The 25451-nt window shown below is 35.8% G+C and overlaps 1 protein-coding gene across 2 annotated transcripts in view; it reads right to left on the bottom strand.

Annotated features, from left to right (window-relative positions):
* Nucleotides 1-25451, bottom strand: part of stmA (Protein EFR3 homolog stmA) — a 382799-nt gene that overhangs the window by 94502 nt on the left and 262846 nt on the right. The window lies entirely within an intron of this gene.

The following is a 25451-nucleotide window of genomic DNA, read 5'->3' on the forward strand; positions in this document are numbered from 1 at the left end:
GTATTGTGTTGTATTTGAGTGTGTGTTAGAAGAGTTATTTGTAATCCCTGAAGATGTCTCAGTGACTGAGACGAAATACTGGAAGCATTAAAATTTGTTTTTAATCCTTTCCTAGTGCTGTAAATATTTCATTAAACCTCCAACATGTTGTGGACAGATTCATCCCCACAAGAGAATAATGCATAAACGTGTGCAACAGTGTAATGGAAGAAAGGATTGTAAGAGAGATTAAAAGTGACATGAATGAAAAAGACAATAAAAATGATGATCGAAAGAATAATAGTATGACAGATGTAAAGAATTAAGAATCACCCACACTACTGAGGGAGATAGCATGGTTATGTGGAGTGATACACAGGATGAAGCACGAGCTGGAGAGAATGGTGAAGCATCTTCTGATGAGAACAGAATGGAAAAAGTGTGAGAAAAGAGAAAGGAATGCTTGGCTGGAACAAATGATTTGAAAGGAGAAAAGTATGGTATCAGGAAGGACATGAAAGAGTTACCTGAGCTGAGTAGGAGAGTCATAATTGCAAATAAGTCAATGTGTAGGTTATGCAGAAGGAATGATGTGGAATTTGTGGATAAGTGGAGTGAATTCGATAGACGAAAGGAGTTATACAAGAAGAATGGTTTGCATCTGAAAGGATTTGGTGTTAAAAGTCTGGGAAAAAAGTGTTGTTGAATGAAATGAAAGTGGAAATGGAAAATTGGGTAAACTGGAGTTTTTTTTGGGGGGGGGGGGGCTGTTGAGAAAAAACACAGATACCAGTGAGGCAGCTGAGTGTAAGAATGTGCATAAAATGCCAAAGCTAGTATCACTGGTAACAAACCAGAATGAGATAGTTAGTATAAAGCATGAGGACAGTGGTGGGCCTAAGGGGCTATTGCATTTTATGTACACTAATGTCAGTAGCATTTGGAACAAGGGGTGGAGGAGAAGAGAAGTTTTTGTCATTGGTACTGGTTAATTCGTTCTAGCCAAATGTTACTGACATGAGTGAGACATGGTTGACAGAAATTATATAGTTATTGGGATAGAATGTGAAGGGGGAGATAGAAAGACAAGAATGGAGAAGAGTGTTATTGATAATAGTCGATGAACTGCAACCAAAGAGACTAGAAGTTGAACGTCTAGTCTCTTTGGTTGCAGTTCATCCAAAGGTCAGGCCAGTGAAAATAACACATTTGAGGCTATCTGGTGTGAGTTAGAGGCCAGCAGAACAAAATATACAGTTGAATGCTTCTATAGACCAGATGATGGAAAAGATTATGAGGATAGCATGCGTTGGCAAATAGACACAATGAGTAGAGAGAGAGAGAGTAGTTATTATGGGGGATTTCAAATAGGAACACAGATTGGAAGGAGGCAAAGACACATGGGAGAAAGAAAATGGAATTTATGCAGTTACTGAAGAATAATTACTTGTAGCAGCATGCAATGGAATGTACCAGAATCATTGAATCATAGAATTTGTCCATAACCAATATGACCATAATGCCACCAACTGGTGAGAGTGATCATATGATCTTGACTTGGAAGGTAGCTAAGAAGGAATATATATGGAATTACAAGGCTGGTAAGTTTGACAAACTTAGGAGATTGCATGGATCAGTGCTGGCATATGGAACTGTAAGGGCTGGACGTTGATAGTGCATGGGAAGTGGTAAAGGAGCATTTGAGGAAGGTAATGGCAGACTGCATACCCAGAGTTAGAAGATTAAATCAAGTAGTTAAATGGATGAATACCATCATTACAAGCACTGTTCAGAAATTTTCATGTGAGTGTGATTTTGATCTGCTGTGAGCAAGCGCAGCAGCCATCTTGCGCAAAGCTTTTTCATTTGCAATTCTTCATGCAAAATGTATCCTACACGTTCTTTTGAAATACCTATAGTCTTAGCAATTTCACACACTTTGGCTTACCGGTCATCCAATACCATATCGTGCACTTGATCAATGATTTCTGGTGTTGTTACACTTTTTGGACGCTCTTCACGTGGATCATCTTCAAGGCTGGTACGGCCACATTTAAACTCGGAAGCCCATTTCTTAATTGTCGAAAATGAAGAAGAGTGCCCATAAACTTTTATGAACTTCAAATGAATTTCTTTTGCCATTAAACCTTCTTTTACAAAGAATTTTATAACACGATACTCAATTTTATCCATTTCAAGGGATACAGACAACACTTTTGCTTCAGACAGCTGTATAAAACACACTACTCGATAGAATGACTTGCAATTTCGCATGGATGCTTATGATAGAGGTACCAACATAGAAAAAAAAAAAAATCTTGCCAATAGTGTTGCCATCTATAGTCAAGGCCAAGAACTTTTCAGACCGTCCTTGTATATCATTCCTAGCAAATAAGTAGGCAGATATCATAAAAGAATACAGAGGAAATGTAAGTGAGCTAAGCTGTGTGTAAAAGTAGTTAAACAAGTCATGGGAACTCTTTGGTAGCAATATAGAAAATAAATATCAGGACGGTGGCAAAATGTTCTGGAAGCTATTGAAGCTAAGAAATGGAAAAATGAGTACTGTAAAAGGAGTCAAAGATGATAAAGGTGACACGAAAACTGAAGATAAAGATATTCTAGAGGTCTAGAGTAATAACTTTCAAAGACTGCTAAAAGAAACAAGCAGTTTCAGCATGGGGCTGGGTAGAAAATTCCCAAGAGGAATATAATCAGAAATACATGTCCATACTTGAAGTACAAAAAGTTATCAAAACCCTAAAATGTTGAAAGGCAGCTGGAATAGTTGAAATTTGGCCAAGTTTTACAGTATCCGTATTGCATAATTCAGAAGGCCTGGCCAGATGGTCAAATATTCCTGATGATTGGAGCAGAGCTTTCATATTACCCATCTATAAAGAAGGAAATAAAACCGAATGTTAGAATTATATGTGTATTTCCCTACTGAGCGTTTCTAGTAAAATTTAAGTAAGTAAGCATACTTGAAAAGAGGTCGAGAAAGATTGTGGAAGGGAAACTTGGAGAAGAACAAGTTGAGTTCAGGACAAAGAGAGGTTGACAAGAGCAGATTTTCACTTGAAGACAAATAGTTGAGAAATTGTTGGAATATGACAAGGATCTGTACTTAAATTTTGTAAATCTAGACCAGTGTAAAGCTTTTCAAAACACTTCAGTTATATGGAGTGAATGGAACATTATACAGAGCAATACACAGTCTATATTTAAGTTGTCAGTCAGCAGTTAGATTTGAAGGAAATACAGGAAGATGGTTTGATGTGAAATCAGGGGTAAGAGAAGGGTGCATATTATCACCACTCTTATTCATCATCTATATTTATCACATTATGAAAGAAATTGGCATCAAGCCTGATATTAGATGTCAAACTTAGCTCTTTGTTTTATGCAAAGAGCTAAGTTTGTATTCCTAAACACATCTCGTGTGAGTCTCCAGGATTCTCTAACTAAATTGAATAACAGCTGCAACAAATTTAGTATGAAAATCAGCCATTAAAAGCCCAAAGTATGCAAATAGGCAGGAACATAGATAACTTCAGCTGCATTCTGAATGGAAATCCTATAGAACAAGTAAAATATTTCAAGTTATTTAGGCACAGTTTTTTTTTTTGTGAAGGTGGCAGGTTAGATCTGGAAATAAATAGAATAAACAAAGCTGGTATGGTAGTTAAACAGTTGAATAAATTTATATGGAAAAAGAGAGAAATCAGCCAAAACACCCAATTAGCAGTATACAAGACAGTGTTTAAACCAGTTTTAAGTTATGGATTTGAGAGTTAGGCTAAAAATAAAGCATCTGATCAAACTAGATACCACAGATATGAAGGTTCCGAGAAAAATTAGGAGAATGAACCAATGGCAGAATCATTTTAAAAAATGAAGATATTAGAAAGGAACTTGACATTATTAACATTCAAGAATGTGTTAGGAGAGCTAATTTAAGGTGGTATGGCCACTTAAATAGAATGGATGAAGAAAGTGTGGTTAGCCTAGTGGCTGTGCACTTTGCAACCATATGTCTGGGGAAGGAGTGTCCTAGGTTCGATTCCCGTCAGTGACGTGAAGAGCTGAAGGATCTTCCTTAGCCATAGCCAAGTTAGCCAGTCTTGAACGTGGACAGTAGGGTTTTTCCCTGGTTTATCCTGGGGTTTTTCATCTCACAAAGCAGGCAAACCAGCCTTGAAAACTCAACATTATGGACATAGGATACACCGGGGCATACAGCTGACCACCTTATCCTGTGAACGATTTGAGTTCCGATGATTAACTAACCCTCGAAACTGCAAGGTAAAAGAGGGAAAAGGAAGATGAGATGAGAAGAAAGATTAACAAAACAGGTGTTTAATGCCAAGAAAGAGACTCAGAGAAACACCAAGGTCTAGGTCAGTAGTTCCCAAATTAATTTGGCTTACTGCCCCCCTTTTCGAAAAAAAATTTATTTAGCACCCCTCCTCCCTGGAAACTACTTTCTAAGACCCAGAGCCGTTTCTACATTTTACAGGGCCCTGTGCGAAATGGAAAAGCGGGGCCCCTGAAAGTTAGTAACTTTTATGGAAATTTTAAAAGGATATATTGATAATTAATTAATTAAATCAAATACAAAAAAATATTTATGCACATAAATAAACAAGTATGCTCTTTAGCATCAATTTAAGTAAAGGGGAAAGAATAGTTAAAAAAATAGATGTGTTTGCATGTACATGATATATTATTTTATTATGTAAGTACACATTATCATATAAATATGCCAGAACAATGATTTATTTAATAATATAAATAATATAAAATATGAAAAAAATATCCATTTTTACTATAAAGAATGAAATATATGTATAACAACTTATAAGATTTAAAAGAAATCTTAATATATTAAATTTTATTTAACCTAATGCGCTTATCAATAAAATCATTTATAATGCTATCAAAATTCAAATTTTTTAGGCTATTTCATGCTCTATAGATATTATTGCCAGGGACGACAAACGACGTTCTTGAGACATAGAAGATCGCAAATAGGTTTTTATTAATTTTAATTTGGAAAATGACCTTTCTGCTGATGCGATCATAACCTGGACTGGTCAATAATATTTTAAACGTCGTAGTAATATTTGGATAAGTATCCGACAAATTATTTGCAATTATGAATTTTAAAATATTAATGGGTGCATCTTCTGGAACAATATTTCTAAAAATAATTAATTCATTGTAAAATTCAGATTCATCAATATCTGTATTTAATTTTTGATACAGCTGTTTGCAGCAAAATTTTAATTCATTTTCTGTCATTTTTCTTATTAATTTCATATCATAAAGAAATCCAAGTGATTTTTGGTGAATTTCATACAATTCAAATCTTTTTCTGACAGATTGTAGAGCAGTATCTAAAATTACAAAAAAGAAATTTATCCTAAAATTATCTTTGTCATCACCTATATGTGATTCATCAGGCGTTTCATAATCAAAAAATACTTTTCTTCGACGTACTCGACTTTCTTTAAATTTAATTTCTATTAGATTTGACAGTTCTTTAGCAATCTCAAAACACCTATAAAACACCTGGAAATCCTGATATTCTCTGCTCTTCAAAGTACTGCACTAACTCTTTAACATGCTTAGTTGCTACATCTATGGGAATTTTTGCATTTTGTACTACTTTACTTACTAAATTAACTTTTGACAAAAGCTCATAGCAAATTACAAGCCTTAGTATAAACTCAAAGGAATCTATTGGTTCATATATTCAGATAGAGAGGGCGCTAGTGGGTCAAGCGCTACGGACGTGTTTTGAAGAGCTCCTGATTCAGATAAGTTTTACTAGGAATAATTAAGTACATATGCGTAATTGTTTAAGTAAGAGCGGCTGTAAACGTTGTACGCTACCGATATTATTAGTGCGGAGTGTTTTTTTTTCTTGCTTAAACTAAATACGAAAACGTTAATATTAGACCTAGTAACCTGCAGAGAAAAAAAAAAAAAAAAAAGACGGCGGCATTGTCATTCCATGATTTTAATTTGGATTTCAGTCGGTTCGTTAAGTGTGAGGTATGTTATATGTATTCCTTCGATTACATAAATGATTTGTGGATGTTTAGTGCGGATGGAAGAAGGGTGTGTGCGAAATGTGACCTGAACGAGGAATTGATGAATGCGAATATGAAGTTGATGACAGAAAGTGCTAGTAGCGATTGTGTCGGGGGTGCACGTTTGAAAGAGAAGGATGGTGAGAAAGACAGGCAAAAAAAATGTTAAAAAATCAGGAAAAAAGAAAAAGAGCGATTTGACAACCGTAACAGATGTTAAAAGGGACGAAAGTTAGGCAGAAAGAAATGAAATTGAGAGAACGAATGAAAGTAGAAATGGTGTGATGCAAAAATCGCAAGTAAAAAAAATCGAAAGAATGAATGATAGCGAAAAAAGAATGACTGATGGCAAAAGTTGGATGCATGTTGGAACGAAAGTACTGAACCAAAGAAAGATGAATAACAGTAAAAGTGAGAAGAATGATAGCGAAAGTTGGACGCATGTTAGTCCGAAAGTATGGAAACAAAGAAAGATATGTGAGAGTGAAAGTGAGAAGAATGATAGTGAAAGTTGGACGTATGTTGGACCGAAAGTACGGAAACAAAGAAGGATGAATGAGAGGGAAAGTGAGAAGAGGGGGTCGAGAGTTAGAAAGTTAGAAAGATTTAATGATAGAGTGAATGTGTCGTGAGGTTCGGAAGGTGAATTGGATTGGATGAAGCAAGAAATGAAATGGATGCAGAATGAAATTAAGAGAATTCAGGTCAAAACTATTAAAATAAATCATGATGGCATGAAAGAGTTAACAAAAGATGAGCGAGTGGCGTTGTATGGAGACTCCATTATTAAAGGTGTGCTAGAGGATAAAATGCACAAGGTATGTTTTCCAGGGGGTAAAATGAGTAGAGTGATTGAGGCATTGAATATGAGGCGGGAATGAGCAAAAGAGTTAATTGTATTAATTGGTATAAATGATTTGAGAGAGAACAAAGAGCATGTCAAAATGAATGTCAGGAGACTGCTTGGAAAGATAAAGGAGAATAGTGTGACAGGAAGGGTGGTCAGTGTGTTGCCTAGGTATGATTGTGGTGAAATGAGGCGGAGAGCAAGGATTACGAATGATATTCTGGCTGAAATGTGTGAGGAGATGGGAGTACAGTTTGTTAATTTGTGGAATGAGTTTGAGGGACGAAGTGAGCTGTATGGGAGCGATGGACTGCATTTGAGTGGTTATGGTGTGAGTCGCTTGGAGAGACTGCTGCTGGAAAGTGGAGAAGTGAATAGAGAGAATGAATCAGATCGAGAGGGGAGTGATGTGGAAGAGCAGGAGAGTAAGACAGGAGAGATTGAAGGAGTGGAAATGAATGGGGAAGTGAGTGGTATGAGTATAGAAAATGAGAGAATGGGTGTGCAAGAGGAGCAGGGAAATGGGGAGGCTCAGGGTGGACAGGGATACACAGCGTGAGAAAGGTGGATGCTCCAAGAGGAGGTGAGAGCATGTGTAGGCAGGAAAGTAATGGGATGATCAGGGATCAAAAGGAAACAGATGGAATTGCAAAGGGTTCTAAAAGAAGCAGAAAGGGAAATGGCCCCAGTCCAGCATGGAGAGATCACATCGAGTGAGTCGTATCAGTGGAACTAGCTGTAGATCCAGAAATGAGTTGTTGTGTTTGTATACCAATGCTAGAAGTATAAGGAACAAGGCGGATGAAATGGTTGCACTAATTGCGTCTGTGCACCCAGAGATTGTCAGAATAAGTGAGACATGGTTAGATGAGGATGACATCCTGACAGGAATAGAGATGGAAAGGTATGATGTGTTTCGTGAGGATAGAAGAGGTAAAAAGGGAGGGGGAGTGCTATTGATGATAGAGAAAGAGTTATGTCCATACAAGGTAGAGATGCAAGAGGGAAATGGGGCCAGTGGTTTTGAGGCAGTATGGTGTGAGATAGAGGTGAATAGAATCAAATACTTGGTGGGATGTTGTTATAGACCTGGTAATGTGGATGGTGGTGATAGTGAAATGTATAGTCAAATAAGCCAAGCAAATAAGAAAAGGGTGATCATTATGGGTGTTTTTAATTATGGCAATATAGACTGGAATGAAGAGATAGCAACTGGAAGTAAAGAAAATGAGTTTCTTGAGTTTTTGAGGGATAACTACCTCAGACAGTATGTAACAGAGGGCACAAGAGGATTAAGGGTCTTGGATTTGGTCATCTCATCGGAGGATGTAATTATCAATGAGGTATCAAATCATCCACCAATTGGTGAAAGTGACCATGAGATGATTACTTGGGTGGTTGCCAGCAGTGCAAGGACCCCTGTGAAAAAAGGGTATATGTGGAACTACAAGGGGGGTGATTATGAAGAGCTCAGGAGACAGCTTGCAGGTGTAGCATGGAATGAGGAGTTAGCTGGAAAAGAGATCAATGCAGCTTGGGGGATTTTCAAAAAATATTTAGTGGATGTAATGTCTAAATGTATACCACGGGTGAGAAGGTTAAATAAGGTAGGTGTGAGATGGATGAATAAAGAGATTAAGCATGCAATACAGAGAAAAAGGGCATTGTGGAGGCAGCATAAGAGAAGTGGAAGTAACCAATTCCACGAGGTCTACAAAGACCAGGCAAGGAGGGTGACTTGGTTGGTGAGAGTAGCTAAAGAGAGGTATGAACAGCAGTTAGCTAATGAAGCTAAAAAGAATCCTAGGGAGTTCTTTCGATATGTAGCCAGCAAAAGAAAGAATGATTATGGAAGGATGACATTGATTGGAGGAAATGGTATAAAGACAGCTGTTGCAGAATGTGTGGTGGAGATACTTAATGAGCAGTTCATAAAGATCTTTCAATCTTGTGATTGTGACTTCATGGAGAGATTAAGAGCAGTTGATGATGGGGAGGAGAGACTGACTGTAAGTGAGCAAGAGGTGTATGGGGAGTTGAGTAAACTAGATGTAAATAAGGCTGTGGGACTTGATAATATATCACCGCATATTCTGAAGGAATGTGACAGAGAGTTGACACCTGCCTTGACATATTTTTTTAATACGAGTCTTGCACTTGGTCAAGTCCCTAAAGAGTGGAAGGAGGGCAAGATTGTGCCACTTCATAAAGGAGGTGATCGAACTCAAGCATCAAACTATAGGCCTATCTGTGTGTCAGGTGTTGTGGTTAAGTTGTTGGAGAAGCTTGTGAGAACTAGGATCCAGAGTTGGGTTGACAACAATGGTATAATCTTTGATGGACAGCATGGATTTGCTAAAGGGAGGTCGTGTTTTAGTAATCTACTTACTTATTACAATAAAGTGACTGCTTCCTTGGACAGAGGAGAAGGATACACAGTAATATACTTGGATTTTGCAAAAGCTTTTGATAGAGTACCTCATGATAAGTTGACAGTCAAACTAGAGCAGATGGGGTTGGATATTAGATTAGTGCATTGGATTGGAGACTGGCTATCTGATAGGTATCAACAAGTTGTGTATGGGGGTGCAATATCCAGGAAAAGGAAAGTCACTAGTGGAATGCCTCAGGGATCTGTTTTAGGGCCATTACTATTTAACTTGTATATTAATGATTGGCGAAGATTTGGATGGAGATATTCAGTTGTTTGCAGATGATGCAAAGTTGGGACGAACCATAAAGAGTAGTGAAGATGTTGTGGCCTTGCAAGAAGACTTGAATAAATTGAGTGATTGGGCAAGCAAATGGGGATGTGAGTTCAATGTTGCAAAATGTAAGGTTTTAAAATTTGGAAAACAAAGATGGGATGCAGAATTTATGCTTGGTGAGAATATATTGTTGGAAGTAGAGGAAATAAGAGATCTGGGAGTGATAGTGGATAAGGATCTAAAATTTAGGGGACACATCGCCAAAATTGTGAAGACAACACAAAGACTTCTGGGAATGATCAGGAGGACACTGATGTGTAGAAGTAGGGAGATTCTTGTTCCATTGTATAAGGCTTTGATTAGGCCACACATGGACTATTGTGCCCAGATTTGGTCACCTGGTTTTCAGAAGGATGAAGAGATGTTGGAAAGGGTCCAAAGGTGACTGACTAAGGTAGTTTCTGACCTCTGGAATGTCGAGTATGAGGAAAGATTGAAAAGATGTAATTTGCAGAGTCTAGTGGAGAGAAGGAAGAGGAGAGATATGATAGAGACCTACAAGTTGGTAAGCGGTTGTTATAGGATCAATGGTGGAGAAGTTCTACAGAGAATAGTGGGAGATCAGGGGAGAACCAGAGGTCATCCCTGGAAACTGTATAAAGAGGGTGTGAGTAGGGGAGTGAGAGGCAGGTTTTTTTCGTGCAGAGTTGTGAATGATTGGAATGCCTTGTCTGAGAGTGTGGTGTCTGCAGGGAGTATGAATGTGTTTAAGACCCGGTATAATGAGATGTGTGTGAGATAAAAGGACCTCCTAGATGAGTCTTTGACTCCATGAGGTCTTGTTTAATAATAATAATAATAATATTGAAACCACTTCTACTTTGATAGTATTATCCGATGCAGTTTTAAATAATTCTTTTAGTGCATTTAAAAATTCTGGAATTTGAAAACGTACAGCTCTGATTCTACAGTATTCTACATTCCCATCTTGTATCACATAACGGTTTTGGAGTTAATTGTTTAACAAATTTCTTTAATATGTCCCAACGTGAAGTTGAGGCAGCAAATAATGTATATATATATTTGTATAACATTAAAAAATTTATTGCTATAATTGATGATTTTGTGACATCCCCTAAAATCAAATTTAAATTATGACAGGCACAAGGAATATAAAATGCCTTTTCGTTTTCATTTAAAATGTAAGCATCGACTCTCTTATATATTTGTTTCATATTTGCTCCGTTATCATACCATTGCTCTCTACAATCTGACAATTTAAGATTTAATTTATTCAAAAGTGATTTTATATTTTCATATATACCTTTATCAGTAGTGTCATTAGTTGTTAAAAACGTTAAAAAGTGTTCACAAATTTCAATATCTGCTTCAAATATATGTAAAAATCTAAAAATTAATGAAATTTGCTCCTGATGACTAACATCAGGAGTACAATCAAGAATTATTAAACAGTACTTTGCCTGTCGTATCATATTTACAATATTTTGTTGAATTTTGGTTCCCATATCAACAATTAATTCATTTTGCACAATGGGTGATAGATACGAATTTTGTTTCTTACCTATAATTTTTTTTCCAAACATCGCATTAAATGATCTTTTAAAAGTGGATCAAATTCTGAATTAATTCTATGATTCCAAAAAAATTACCATTATGAGTTGTGTACAAAGTATCAAAACTACCTCTAAAAGCCAAATTATGTTCGGATAAATAAAGAATTGTTGCTACTGTTCATCTTAAAACATTTCTTAACTGTTCTGCTTCAAATTTTATGGCATTTTGATTTGTCTGATCAATTGTATTGTGATTTTTTATATTACATTCCATTTGTGTCCATGAATACATGCATTTCATGTGCACTAGATTTCGTTCGTGTGACTTTAATCTTTCACTTACATGTCGCCAGTCAGAAAAGCCATTATTAGATAAAAAATTTTCATCAGAAGAAAATAATTTGCAACAAAAACAAAAAATAGAGTTGGAAGAGTTTGAACATACAAGCCATCTTCTGTTTTGCTTCTCTCCGTTTGCAATTGTCCTAACATAGTGAGCTGTGGAAAAACACCTCTTGTTGTCATCTTTTCGAAAATCATTTTCAGTCAAGGAGATGGTGGACCACGTTGTACAATTTGTGTTAGTGTTGTGTTGTTCAAACTTTTGGGCAATGTTGCTGGATCATCAATAGTAAATAGTTCACCTTCTTCTGGTGTCTCAGTTTTAGGATCTTCAATACTCATTGTTTGACCAAACGCGTCATGTTCTACACTTCCTTTGAGTATTTCAGAGCTTTCATTATTAATTAATGTTGAAGCCGAAGAACTGTTTGTAGTTATTTCAGAACTCTTGTTATCAACTGATATATCTGAACAAATATATGAGTTCAACTTCATAAATTTAAACAGTGAATTTCTTTGACGTTCCTCAGCCGCTTCTTTTTCTTGTTTTCGCTTTTGTTTTTCATGCCCAATTGGGTATTTTCTTCCATAATAATCTCTCTCACGACTAGTCATACTCTAGAATTAAATACGATAGATTTAATTATAAAATAAGGTAATAAATTAAAACAAAATTACTTACCTGATAAATAAAATATATCTAAAATAGATAATATTAGAAAATAAATAAATCTAATATAGATTGAAAACTGCTATTGAAGAAAAATTCTGATGTCGGATAACCAAAAACCAGTTTCAAAATATATTTTTTAAGATGTTTTGCAAGTAATGTCACATAAAAAAATTGCCATGACAGTACGTATATATACTTGTTCATAAAATCATAAACTAAAATAAAAAAACTCCTTAAAATTATTAAAAATACCTCTTTTTAAATGCACTTTTCCCTATTTAACACTATGTTGTACGACAGTGGTGGCGAACCTTTTTATGTGCGCGTGCCAAAAGTTTACAAATAGAGTTGCTGACGTGCCGGCGCATGCCAAATATTTACAAATCAAGTTGCTGACATGCTGTGAAGTTTTCAATAGGGGAAAAATTAATGCAAAATTTTATTGACACAAGTTTAAAAATTAACATAGAATTTCATAAAAATGAACTAATAATTTGGCATACACATTGTCGTATACAAATCAATATCAACCTATCATCAATTTATTAATTTATCAATACAATTTATTAATGAGATTTTTGCTGTTGTACATTAGATGCCAAAAGGTTTATATTTATATTCTTTATATCAGAATTTTGTCATATAATGCTTTATATGACAAAATTCATATTTTGTCATTGTTAGTAATACACACGCCAAATGAGATTCATCAGTCATTCTATTTCTTAAACTGTCTTTTATAAAATTCATTTCGAAAAATAATGACTCACAAGCATATGTAAAGGAGAAAATTGATAATATAGCCATCGCTAGTTTTTTTAAACAACAAAAGGTTTCAGGAATGGCATTCCAGGTTTTCAATATTTCCTCTTCTGCATTCTTTTTAATTGTGCCTAATAATCGATCATTTTCCATTATTTCCAAGTCATTATTTCTGATCACTATTATCAGAACTTTACACTCCCCTGCTACAAGTTGCCCTGGTGTTGAACTACGTGTTTTAGCATACACTACAATCTGCAGAAACTTTTATAGTTTGCTATATTCGGCGTGAAACTCATTGATTCCTATCTTTGAGTTTCTTATTCAGCTTTAAAACAATGTGGGATTTAATATCCCCTTAATTTAAATAATGTTTGCAGTGCCGAATTGAAGCCTATTGGCTCTTTATATTTATGTAGAAAACTCTTTTGTGAATTTAACTTGATCTGTTTCTTCATGGGATTCTAGATCTGCAAAGAATTTTTTTGTATTTAAAAAATATCGGAAGGTATTGGAAATAAAGTCACGATTAAAAATTGGTAATTTAGCTTTGAATGCTTTAATTAAATCAAACATGGCAATAATTGTCTTGTTAACACCTTACAGTTTAACATTTAATTCATTTAAATGTAAACACAAATCAGTAAAAAACAATTTCGAAAGCCATTCGACATTCATTAACTGATTGTATTCTGCAATGATTTTCTCATTATCTAAAAAAAGTCTGATTTCATCTAAACACTCAACAAATCTTTGAAGAACTTTCCCCCGAATTAACCATCAGACGTTGTTGTAAATAAGTAAACCTTTGTACACCGAGTTTACCTCACTTAATAATTCTATAAATTTTCGTTTATTTAAAGCGTGTGCGGGTATAAAATTGACCAATTTTGTTACAATGCTCATAATATCATCCAATGGCTTGAAACTAGCCTTTGGGCATAAAACCTGCCAATGTATAATACAATGAAAACCCAGAACTGAATGTCCAATATGTTAGGTAAATAAATTAACGAACCCATTTTCCTCTCCAGTCATACTGCGAGCACCATCAGTAGTTACTGATACAATTTTGGAAGAATCTATATCTCTTTCAGCAAGTGCATTTACAACTGCGTTGCAAATATCTATTCTTTTTGTTGTTGTTGTTGTTGCTAATGATGTTAAACTTATCAATTCTTCTTTGATATTATTCCCAACAGAATAACAAATAAAAATTGCTAAATTAGCTGATCAAGTTATGTCAGTATTCTCATCAAAACAAAGAGAAATTAAACCAGATTTTATATCAATTTTTTGCTGATGAGTATATTTTTAACCATTTCTATGATTCTATCTTTCACTGTGTTTCTAGCCAAAGGCATATCTTTTATTCTTTGAATAATTTTTTCCTTGTTTTCAAAATCTTCAGAGATTTTGAAAACAAGGAAAAAATTATCAAACTAGTGCGCATTTTAACCATGCTTCTTTTATATATTCCCCATCACTAAAAGGTTTCTCGTGTTTGTCAATTACATTTGAGACAAAAAAACTAGCATCAGTTATATTTTAACGACTGCCGATAAATTTCATTAGGGTTGATGACTGAATATTCCTATTTTTAATTGCCCGAGCAATAAAATCTTTCTGCTCATCCTTGCTTTTCTCAAGGAGCGATTTATGGTTTTTCTCATAATGCCGTTTTACTGACGACATTCTGCACACAACTGTCCAGGATCATAAAACACATATTGCTTTATTGTCTTTGGAACTCTCTGCTGCTTGACTGTGATAATTTTCGTTTTCTATTTTCGCCAGCCACTGAGAGGAGACCTCCACATAGCCTTTAAAGGAATGCGGAGAACCGACCAGGGCTTCTGACCTAATGTCCAATCCTCACCTTCTCGTGGTGCACCCTGTTGGGTATCTACTTGGATACTGAACAAACGAGGATGGGCTGGCAATTTGGGATTTAGCCAACCAAATTTTATTCTTATTGGTTAAACCAAAATAAAAAATGATGGTACAGCATGACAAAATTTCATGCCAGTTGGGGCGTCGCCCGGTTAAACAAGGCCCCCGTTGTTTTCGTCATGGAACCAGGGAGAGCAGTGAAAAGTCAGCTACTGGAACAAATCTGAAAACAAACCCCAACTCAACATCACCAGAGTTAAAGATCGGTACTACCTGAATGGCAAAGAAATGGAGCTAGCTGAGGAATTAGATAAGTACCAGATCGACATAATAGGGGTGACTGAAACAAAAAAGACCAAAACTGGTGAGATCTTTCTGAGCAATAAATACAAAATGTTATATACAGGCAATGACAATCAAGAAAAAGAAGGAATAGCCATAGTATTCAACATAAAATACGAGGCTAATCTTCTTGAATGGCAGTCAGTCTCAAGTAGAGTAATGTGGGCAAATATGAGAATGGACAATGAGACTTATTTGTGCCTATGGTCCCACAGAAGGTTCTACTAAGGTAGAAATGGAGGAATTTTTTGAGGCTTTAGAAAAAGCAACTGACACAATGAAAAATGAAAAGTTGGTCCTTGTTGGGGATATAAATGGCAGAGTAGGAAATGATTGTGAGACATACAAAAATATTTTGGGAAAATTTGAAGAAAAGAGCAAAGCTAATAATAATGGCAAATATCTGTTGGATTTCTGCTCAGGACATGGACTGGTTATTACTAACACCATGTTCCAACATAAAAATGCGCACAAATTCACATGGAGAGAACAGGCTAGGAATAAGAAAAGTCTCATTGACTATGTTATTGTTGATAGTGATGTTTTCTTCCTGGTGCAGGACACCAGAGTGTACAGAGGATTTGAAATTGGAAGTGATCACTATCTAGTCTTGAGCAAGATAAAATTGAATTTCATATTGAAATGAATAATATGTAAGAAAGTTTTAAAGCGAATAAAAGTTGAGCAGCTCTCAGATGTGAATTGCAGACTAAAATACACAAATATTATTGAAGAAAAAATGAAAGAGTTTGAGAACAGGAATCAAACCTTGGAGATTCAGTGGCAAACTCTGAAGAAAACATTGATTGATTCTGCCAGAGAGGCATGTGGTGAGGTTGTCTGTAAGGATAAAAAAATCAGAACTCCCTGGTGGACACAGGAAGTTAAAGAGGCAGAGAAGGAAAAGAAAAAAGCATATCAAAAGTTCCTGGCAAATAAGTCAGCTTGTGCTCTTAGAGAATATAGAGACAAATGCAAGAATGCTAAACACTGTGTAAAACTAGCTAAACAAAAGTCATGGGACGACTTTGGCAAGAATATAGAAAATAAATATCAAGAAGGTGGCAAAATATTCTGGAGGTTGTTGAAGAAGCTTAGGAATGGAGGAAAGAGTGCTGTAAAAGGAGTTAGAGATGATAAAGATGACATGAAAAAGGGAGAAAAAGATATCCTTGAAGTATGGAGTAATTACTTTGAAAAACTTCTAAATGAAACAAGCAGTGATGACAGCACAGTGGTAAAAAACACTGACCAGGCATGCAGTCAGGAATACATATCCATACTTGAAGTAGAAAAAGCCATCAAAGGCTTGAAATGTAGAAAGGCAGCAGGAGTAGATGATATTCGACCAGAAATGCTGAAGTATGGTGGTGTGAGAGTCTTACAGTGGCTGCACTGTATAGTTCAGAAGGCCTGGACAGAGAGACAAATTCCCGATGATTGGAGCAGAGCTCTCATAGTACCCATATATAAAAAGGGAAATAAAACTGAATGTGAGAATTACAGAGGTATTTCCCTACTGAGTGTTCCCAGCAAGATCTATGCAAGTATACTTGAGAAACGGTTGAGAAAAATTGTGGAAGAAAAGCTTGGTGAAGAACAAGCTGGATTCAGGTCAAATAGAGGCTCTCAGGATCAGATGTTCACTTTGTGACAAATAGTCGAGAAAGCATGGGAATATAACAAAGATCTGTATTTTTTGTCGATTTGGAAAAGGCATATGACAAGGTGCCAAGAGAGAAGCTATTCAATATGCTGCAGTTATATGGTGTCAATGGGGCATTATATCAAGCAATACTTAGTCTTTATTCAAGTTGTAAGTCAGCAGTTAGAATTGAAGGAAGTACAGGAAGATGGTTGAATGTTAAATCTGATGTGAGACAAGGATGTACATTATCCCCTCTGTTATTCATTATCTACATGGATCACATTATGAAGGAAAGTGGTATTAAACATGATATCAAAATTGGAGATGTTAATGTCAGCTCTTTGCTTTATGCAGATTATGTTATACTTCTAAATAAATCCGCTACGTCTGCAAGATTCTCTGACTAAATTGAATAACTGTTGTAATAGATATGGTATGAAGGTCAGCAATAAAAAGATAAAGACAATGAAAATAGGCAGAATCATTGAAAATGTCAACTGTGTTGTGAATGGAGAACCTGTGGAACAAGTAAAACATTTCAGCTATTTAGGCACGATTTTTACTGAAGATGGTAAATTAAATATAGAAATAGACAACAGAATCAGCAAAGCTGGTATGGTAGGAAGTCAATTGAATACATGCATATGGAATAAGAGAGAAATTAGTTGGAACACTAAATTAGCTGTATACAAGATAGTGTTCAAACCAGTTTTAACTTATGGATCTGAGAGCTGGGTCAGAAGGAAAACACTCGACCAAAGACTAGAGACCACAGATATGAGAGTCCTGAGAAAGATTATAGGCGTGAACAGTTAGCATCAATGGCAATATCATATTAAAAAAATTAAGTCTTATTTAAGTTAAGGGATATTATATCCCATATTGTTTCTGTAAATATCAAGAATAGTGATTGGAGCTTGCTCCACCCTTTCTATGAGTTGCTTCAGCTTGCACTACCTTCAAGGGTCAGCTGCTGCTCTATCCAGGTATTTGCTTATGCTTGGAATCGTCGAACTTTATATATTTTCTATATTCGGCATGAAACTCTTTGAGTTTCTTATTCGGCTATGAAACAATATTGGATATAATATCCCTTAACTTAAATATTATTATTATTATTATTACACCCTCGATGGCGTGGGCAGACTCATCGTGGGAGGTTCATTCAACCGACAATATATTTATCACATAGAATCTTAAAATCCTTAACACTCCTTGCATTAACAACACATTCTGGTAATGCGTTCCATTCACTGACAATTCTCCATTTAAAAAATCTACTCCTCACACCTCTCTTCATCACACTTTTACATAACTTACAGGGATGACCACTGGTTCTTTCACTCTCACCTTCTACTCTTTTTATAATCCCCTCTGGATTAATTGATAAAATGCCATCAGCGAGCATGTCATATCACCTGTTTCCCCCCCTATCCACCAAACTCTGCAATCCATATTTCTTCAACTTCTCTCCATAGCCAGCATCCCAAAGTCCCAACATCGTCTTAGTCATTTGCCTGTGGACCCTCTCCAATGTCTCCAGATCACATTGAAAACCAGGTGACCAGATCTGAGCATAATAGTCCAAGTGTGATTTGACCAGTGCCTTATACAGTCGCACAACCACTTCCTTATCCTTGCATGTTAGAGTACTTCTTATCATAGCTGCACTACGAAACCCTAGCAATATGCTCTTTAAACTTCAATCTACTATCAACCATCACTCCCAAATCTCATCCATTTCCTGCAGTATGGCATCATCAATATTAATATAGTACACAGCCTTATATTTTTCCACTCCAAAATGCAATACCTTGCACTTATTGATATTAAAACTACAACCCCACTCTTTTGTCCCAGTAAAAAGTCTATTCAAATCTTCCTGAAGGGATTCAGCATCAGCAGTGCTACTTATAATTCTTCCCAACTTTGCATCATCAGCAAACAATTGAAGATGTCCAGTCAGTCCAGATGATCGTTTACAAACAAGTTAAACAGCAGGGGCTCAAGAACACAGGCATGCCACTGGCTAACCTCCATTTTTGAGACATTGCTCCATTACTGGTATTGTTCAGAGCCAATCTCTGGTCCATCTAACCAATATACTATCTATTCCCCCTCTGCAGCTTGTATACAAACTTATATGGTAATTTATCAAATGCATTCCAAAGTCCAAGAATCTAACACATCCGTTACCTTATCATAAATGCAAGAAAATTACTAAAACAGGACCTAGCCTTTACAAATCCATGCTGACCATCATAAAGAATGCTATGTCCATCAATGCAGTTCTGTATTCTATTCCTTACCAATCACTCCAGCACCTTGACCACAACCGCAGTTATACTGACTGGCCTACAGAACCATGCTTATGGAGTGGTACTATTTAGCATTCTTTCGACTCCTTAGGACCCCTACCCACTGCAAGAGTTTTATTAAATTAAGCTGCAAAGAATTTCATAAAAATTCTTTGCAGCTGTTAATCTTCTGCCATGACTATCCACCAGTGTTAATCTGCATGATTATTCTTTCCCTTGCTTGCCATTTAGCAGAAAAATTTCCTTGAGTTAACCTTGGCCTGACCAGCCAATCTTCTCTCATACTGTACCTTTTCTTTCTTTATCATGTTTCTTTATCTAGCCTGCACTTTATAGTCTTCATGGATCTGATCACCAACAGCTGTCTTGTACCTTCTCCATAACATTTCTTTTCCAGCACAGCTTTCTTGATTTCACTGTTCATCCATTTCATTCCTGCTCTCTATTTACTCGCTTAAACCTTGTTATGCAGTCATACATTGCTTTTGTCAGATACTGCCTGTGAGTTTCCATGTATTGTCAACATCTTTTCTGCTTAGCTTATCTACCCAATGTACTGATGCTAACTGACTATAGAGCTTATTATAATCACCTGCTTTATACTTCCATATGTATCCATTTTTGGCAGTAACATTTTCTCATTTAATCACTTCCTAAACAGATACCTCATGATCACTTTCACCAACTGGCAAGAGTGTTAATACTTCTTTAACAACTACATCTTGTGAAGTTATCACAAAATTCAAAACATTAAATCCTCTAGTTGCTTCAATCATATGTTGCTTAAGATACTTATCTCTCAGAAATTCCACAAATTTGCTCTCCTTGTTCTCATACACTATCTCCTCCTCCTCCTTTCATTCTATATTCCTGTAATTAAAGTCTTCCATAAATATCACCTTTTTACAGGCCCAACTAATTTGTACATTTCACCATCGGTATTCTCTGCATTCCCTGGTCTATAACAGCATCCTATCAGATATACTAACCTGTTTATTTCAACTTCACACCACACAGATTAAAAATCTGTGATTGCACTATCAACTTCCACAATTTGCAGACACAGTTCCACTGCAATCATTAACAGCACTCCCCCTCCTCTTTTGACATTTCTATTCTTCCGGAAAATTATATATCCTTCTAATTCTATTCCCAACATCACATCCTCCTCACACAACCTAGTTTCGCCTATTCCAATTATCTTTGAGCATACTGACGTCATCAATGCAACAAACTCAACTCTCTTGTTTCAAATACTCCTTACATTTGCATATAAATGTAACAATCCCTGTGTGTTTGATGTCATTCTACCAGCAGCAACATTCTCTATTCTAGCTGCTATACCACACCTCTCTCTCTCTCTCTTCAGTCTGATAACTCTTGTTCCCTGATCCTGACTCTGATTTCCTTTCCTACCTGCCTTATCTTCACCTTTATGCATTCCATCGTCTTGTGCTGCTGCAACCATATCATCAACCTCATACCCATCTTCCTCCTGTCGTACAATCAGTTTATTTGTGCTATTCTGCTTCACAAGCAGACTCTGATCATTTTGTTACATTAACTTCTTGACTCTATTCCTTCTCAGAAAACAACAGACTTTCTAAACGTCCAACACCAAATCCATTCAAATGTAATCCATCAGTTTTAAACCATTCCAACTTCCTTTCGAATTCACTCCACAGATTTACAAATTGAACCCCCTTTGCCTCACACAACTCAGCCATCTTACCATTCATTATCTATGCTCTCCTTCTCAATTCACTGTTATCGTATCTGAGCAACACACCTACAACTTTCCCAACAACACTATTCTTCTTTATCTTCTGCAACAACTTCCTCAAGTCTCTATCAACATTCTTTTTCTCCCCAGCTAAGTCATTTGTGCCCACGACTACCACCAATTTTGACACCCTGTCTTTCTTTTTCTGCAATTTATCAATTATTTGTTTCATTGTTTCATCAGGAAAGGATGTTTTGTGTTCTTTATTAGTAATCACACCTCTAATGATCAAGTCTCCATACAACGAGATATGATTATCCTTTGACTCTTTCTTCATGAGGTTTCTCTTTATGGTATCTCTACCTTTTCAAATACAAAAGATATACCTGACATTTATGTGCATGGCATTAATGAACGCATAGTAAAAGTTTTAAAACCACTGAATATAGCCGGCTTGGTTGACAAATGGTGGTTCGCGTATCTGCTCTCCAGCCAAAAGGCTGTGGGTTCAAATCCTGCCGCGAGCACGGATGTTTGTGATTGTCTGTGAAAATACTAGTGGTGATGGTGGGCGGTAGATGTTGTTTGTGTAATGATGATGGCAGTTGCAGTTAACTGTAGTTGGTGGAGTGTGAGTGGAGGAGATGGAGAGTTGTAGGGTGGGTGCCCTCCCTCGATGAGTTGCTGGGCTCCTTTTGCCCCATCAGAAAAATTTCCACCTTTCTTGCTTCTCCTAGGAATCTGACTGGAATCTGAAAACTGACTCCCCTTTCTAGATCTGAAACTTACCAGATGTACTGAGAGTATTAAAATCTCAATTTTTAGAAAGCCTACTCATACTGATAGATACCTTCATGCTTTATTCCATCACTATCCCCCCCCACACACACACACAAAAATAAAGAGCCAAATCTTTACTTACAGAAGAAACAGAAATTGAAAATGAACTCCTTTTTCTTAAAAAAACTTTTATTAATAATCCTAAGAAAATTGACAAATTTCCTTCCCCCAGTCACTCAACTACTTCTGAAAATCCCTCTTCCCCCAGAGCCTTCATCTCTTTGCCTTACATCAGCTCTCTTTCACCAAAACTGGCAAAAATTCTCAAGAAGTTTAACTTCAGAACTTGCTTCACTACGCTCCTAAAACTTTGTTCAATACTTAGTAAACCTAAAGAGAAACATCTTCCAACTCAGTTTCCTGGAGTGTACAAGATTTTATGTGATTGTGGAAAGCCATACTATGGCCAGACTGCTAAATCCATCCTTCTACATTTGGAAGAACACCGTAGAGATATCTCCTATAAAAGGACTAGAGCCGGCGCGCTCTCTAGCCACGTTCTCTTTTCAGTTAACTCAGATGAAGGCTGCCAACACATTATGAACTGGACTCAAACTTCTAACATCCATGTATGCTATGATGAGCTCGAAAGAAAGATTGTCGAACCTACAGAAATTTCTCTAGATTCTTCTCATATCAACAACAGCCAAGTTTTAATCTCTCTGATGCACACGTTGCCGCTGTTCAGTTTTGGCGCACTCGCGACAGCGCGTAGTATACGTTTGTTTGGAACTCAAGCTTGCATTTTGTTTTCAAACACGCTACTGTCTTTTTGTACTTGTTCTGTTATTACAATTTTAAGTCTCTGTAATTCTTTATATATTTATTGTGATACCTGAAGATGTTGATCTATTCAACAAAACTTGTTAACTAGTAGTATCTTCTTAAATATACCATGTCATCTTTTTATCTCTCGGTAACAGTCATTAAAGTTTTTTGAATATATATATATATATATATTATATATATTACTGGCATACTTTTCAATATCAGTTATGGCAGCTAGTTATAGTAATGGCTGTATGAATAGACAAGAACACCAGTCCTATAAAATGTGATTTGGACATTGTTTCTTATCTAAGTTTTAAGTCTCATATTAAAAAGCTTTTATTTTTAAGGGCTAAGCGCTATTCAGAAGGTGGACCTACTGTTTATTATTATTAGTAGGAGTAGTTTTAATATAATACAGGAACCCAAAGGAGTTTAAAGACTGAGTGTAGAAGGCCCACAACAACTATTATTCACAATACTATATTACCTCTTAAACCACTCATTCGATGAAAACTCATAGCAAACAAATAAATATCTCTTGGAATAATTAAAATCATGAGTGAAGTGTATCTGGCATTGTTATCTTGTGAACCAAATTTACATTTGAAATTAAATAAAATAAAATCAGATATAAAGAAACTAATTACTGTCAAACAAGCTCAAGTGTCACATTAAGTCAGTTATTTTTGTTAAATATTTTAATAGATATCTATAATAAAATACATATTTTAATAAGTGGTAGGTACCAAAATTTTTCAATTTTGGTTTTGGTGGTACAAGTATTAAAAAAGGTTGAGAACTGCTTATCTAGTCCATAGTGATTCCATGTCTTTCTCCCATCTTATCAGGTAATGAAACTTTTTTCCACATCTACTCTATAAAATTCATTTATTCGATTATAATTCTGTCACATCCCCTCTTTGTTGCCTATCCACTAAACTTTGTAATCTACAAGCTTTCAAATCTATCCTTGCAGATTAGTCAACATTTTTACTCATATCTCTATCTCTTATCTCTGTATCCTTTCTACCACCTCAACCCCCCACACCACCAAAAAAAAAAAAAAAAAAAAAAAAAAAACATCCAGGCAACTGAATCATCTGTGCACCAGTCTAGATGTGACCATATCAAATCATATAAAAAAGGGGCAATAACTTTCTTAACTCTACTTGTCAGTATGTTCAATATCTAAGAGATTCTTGGAATTATTTTGCTCACTTTTGCAACATTCCTCTGAAATCCAACTTCATCACACCCAAATCCCTGGCCTCAATAATTTCCTGCTTCTTTCCTTTCTTCCTTCTTTTGGAAGATTAATTACACAGCTTGTAATCTTCCAAAACTTACATTGTGCCATATTAAGCCTACTTGTAGCCTGTCCAGGGTACTAATTACTACAGGTTTACAACCTTCTATAGTGGGATTCATATTAAAAAAAAATAATAGATAAATAAACTTACAATCATGATCCTTTCCTATACAGTTATTTTATTTAGGTCATCTTTCAGGATCTCTACATTAACGATAACCCACTCCTGTTTTTGCAATCATTAGCAAAAAAAAAAAAAAACTGGACAATTTTTAATATCCCCCTATATCATTAATATACAAATTAAATAGCAATGGCTCAAACACAGAGCTCTGTGTCATGTGATTTCTCTTGGATTCTACTCCATCACATATGACTCTTTTGATGTCTGTTCATCATCCACCTGCATATCTATGCTTTCAGTTTCATATCCCATTTTCTCTAATTTACATAATGAGTTCCACGCAGTCTCCTGTGAAATGTCATTTCACAACTCAACCGATACTTTTTTGCAGAAAGTGAGTAAACTATTAAGGAGAGACCTATCCTTCAGTCATACTATCAATCATAGAGTATTATATCCCTATCTAACTGTTCCTGAATGCTATGCTTAACCAACTTTTCGACACTTTAACCACCACCCCTGAGATATTGACCATTCCATAATTGTTACTTCTGTCCTGAGATTATTTTATGTAATGGAATATTTGATCCTCTTTCCACTACCTTGGAACTCTACCCAAGTTTAGACAAACAGTCCCAGAGCCATGTCAATTCTCTTGATTGCAATAACACATGGGCTGAAATCTCATCTAATCCCATGGCAGTATTGACGCTATGATTCTTAGGATATTACAGAAAGTCCAGTTCATCTACCTGTATTTTCACATCTGTCACTGCAATATCTGGATGATACACCCTCACAATGAGATCACTCAATAATTCAACAATTTCTTCTACTTCTGTGGACCCAATACCATTAGCATTCATTGAAGTTATCCTTCTATAATCATTCTTCTCTTTACTGAATACCAAGTGAACACCAACTGAACATCTTCTGATTTCCTATGGGCTATGCAATCTATTTCTTCTTATTAATCTGATGATGTTTCCTTACCATGTTGGTGACCCTTCTTAAATGTGCTTTGTACTGCACATGAGCATAATGTACTTAATGATACTAGTCACCCATTTAAGTTGTACATGACATATCTCCTCTCAAGAAGATAAATAAGATGTTTATTTATCTTATCTGTTGCTGTTACCATATTCAGCACTTCAACATGCTATTTTAGGTTATTATTTTATTAACTATATATATTTTCTTTCACTCCACATGTCCTTTACTTTCCTTCTAATCTATATCTTCAGGAGTTGAAGTCCTCAAAATAATTACTAGACCTGCACTTATTGAGCTAACATGCTGATGTAAGTATACTACATCTTTTCCTCATGCTCTGGCCTATAGCAGAAACTGATTATATATTTTGTTGTGTTGGCATCTAGCTTTCACTAAATAGTCTCGAATGCTACCCTTGTCTTTGCTTTGCTGCTGAATTTCTATATTTCTATCTTCTGATGATGATAGTAGAAGAATTGCTGGTTGCAATTTCACTACTGCCAG

This window comes from Typopeltis vanoorti, chromosome 20, assembly GCF_054136105.1.
Source record: "Typopeltis vanoorti isolate ZY-2024b chromosome 20, IOZ_Tvanoo_1.0, whole genome shotgun sequence".
NCBI classification, from domain to species: domain Eukaryota; kingdom Metazoa; phylum Arthropoda; class Arachnida; order Uropygi; family Thelyphonidae; genus Typopeltis; species Typopeltis vanoorti.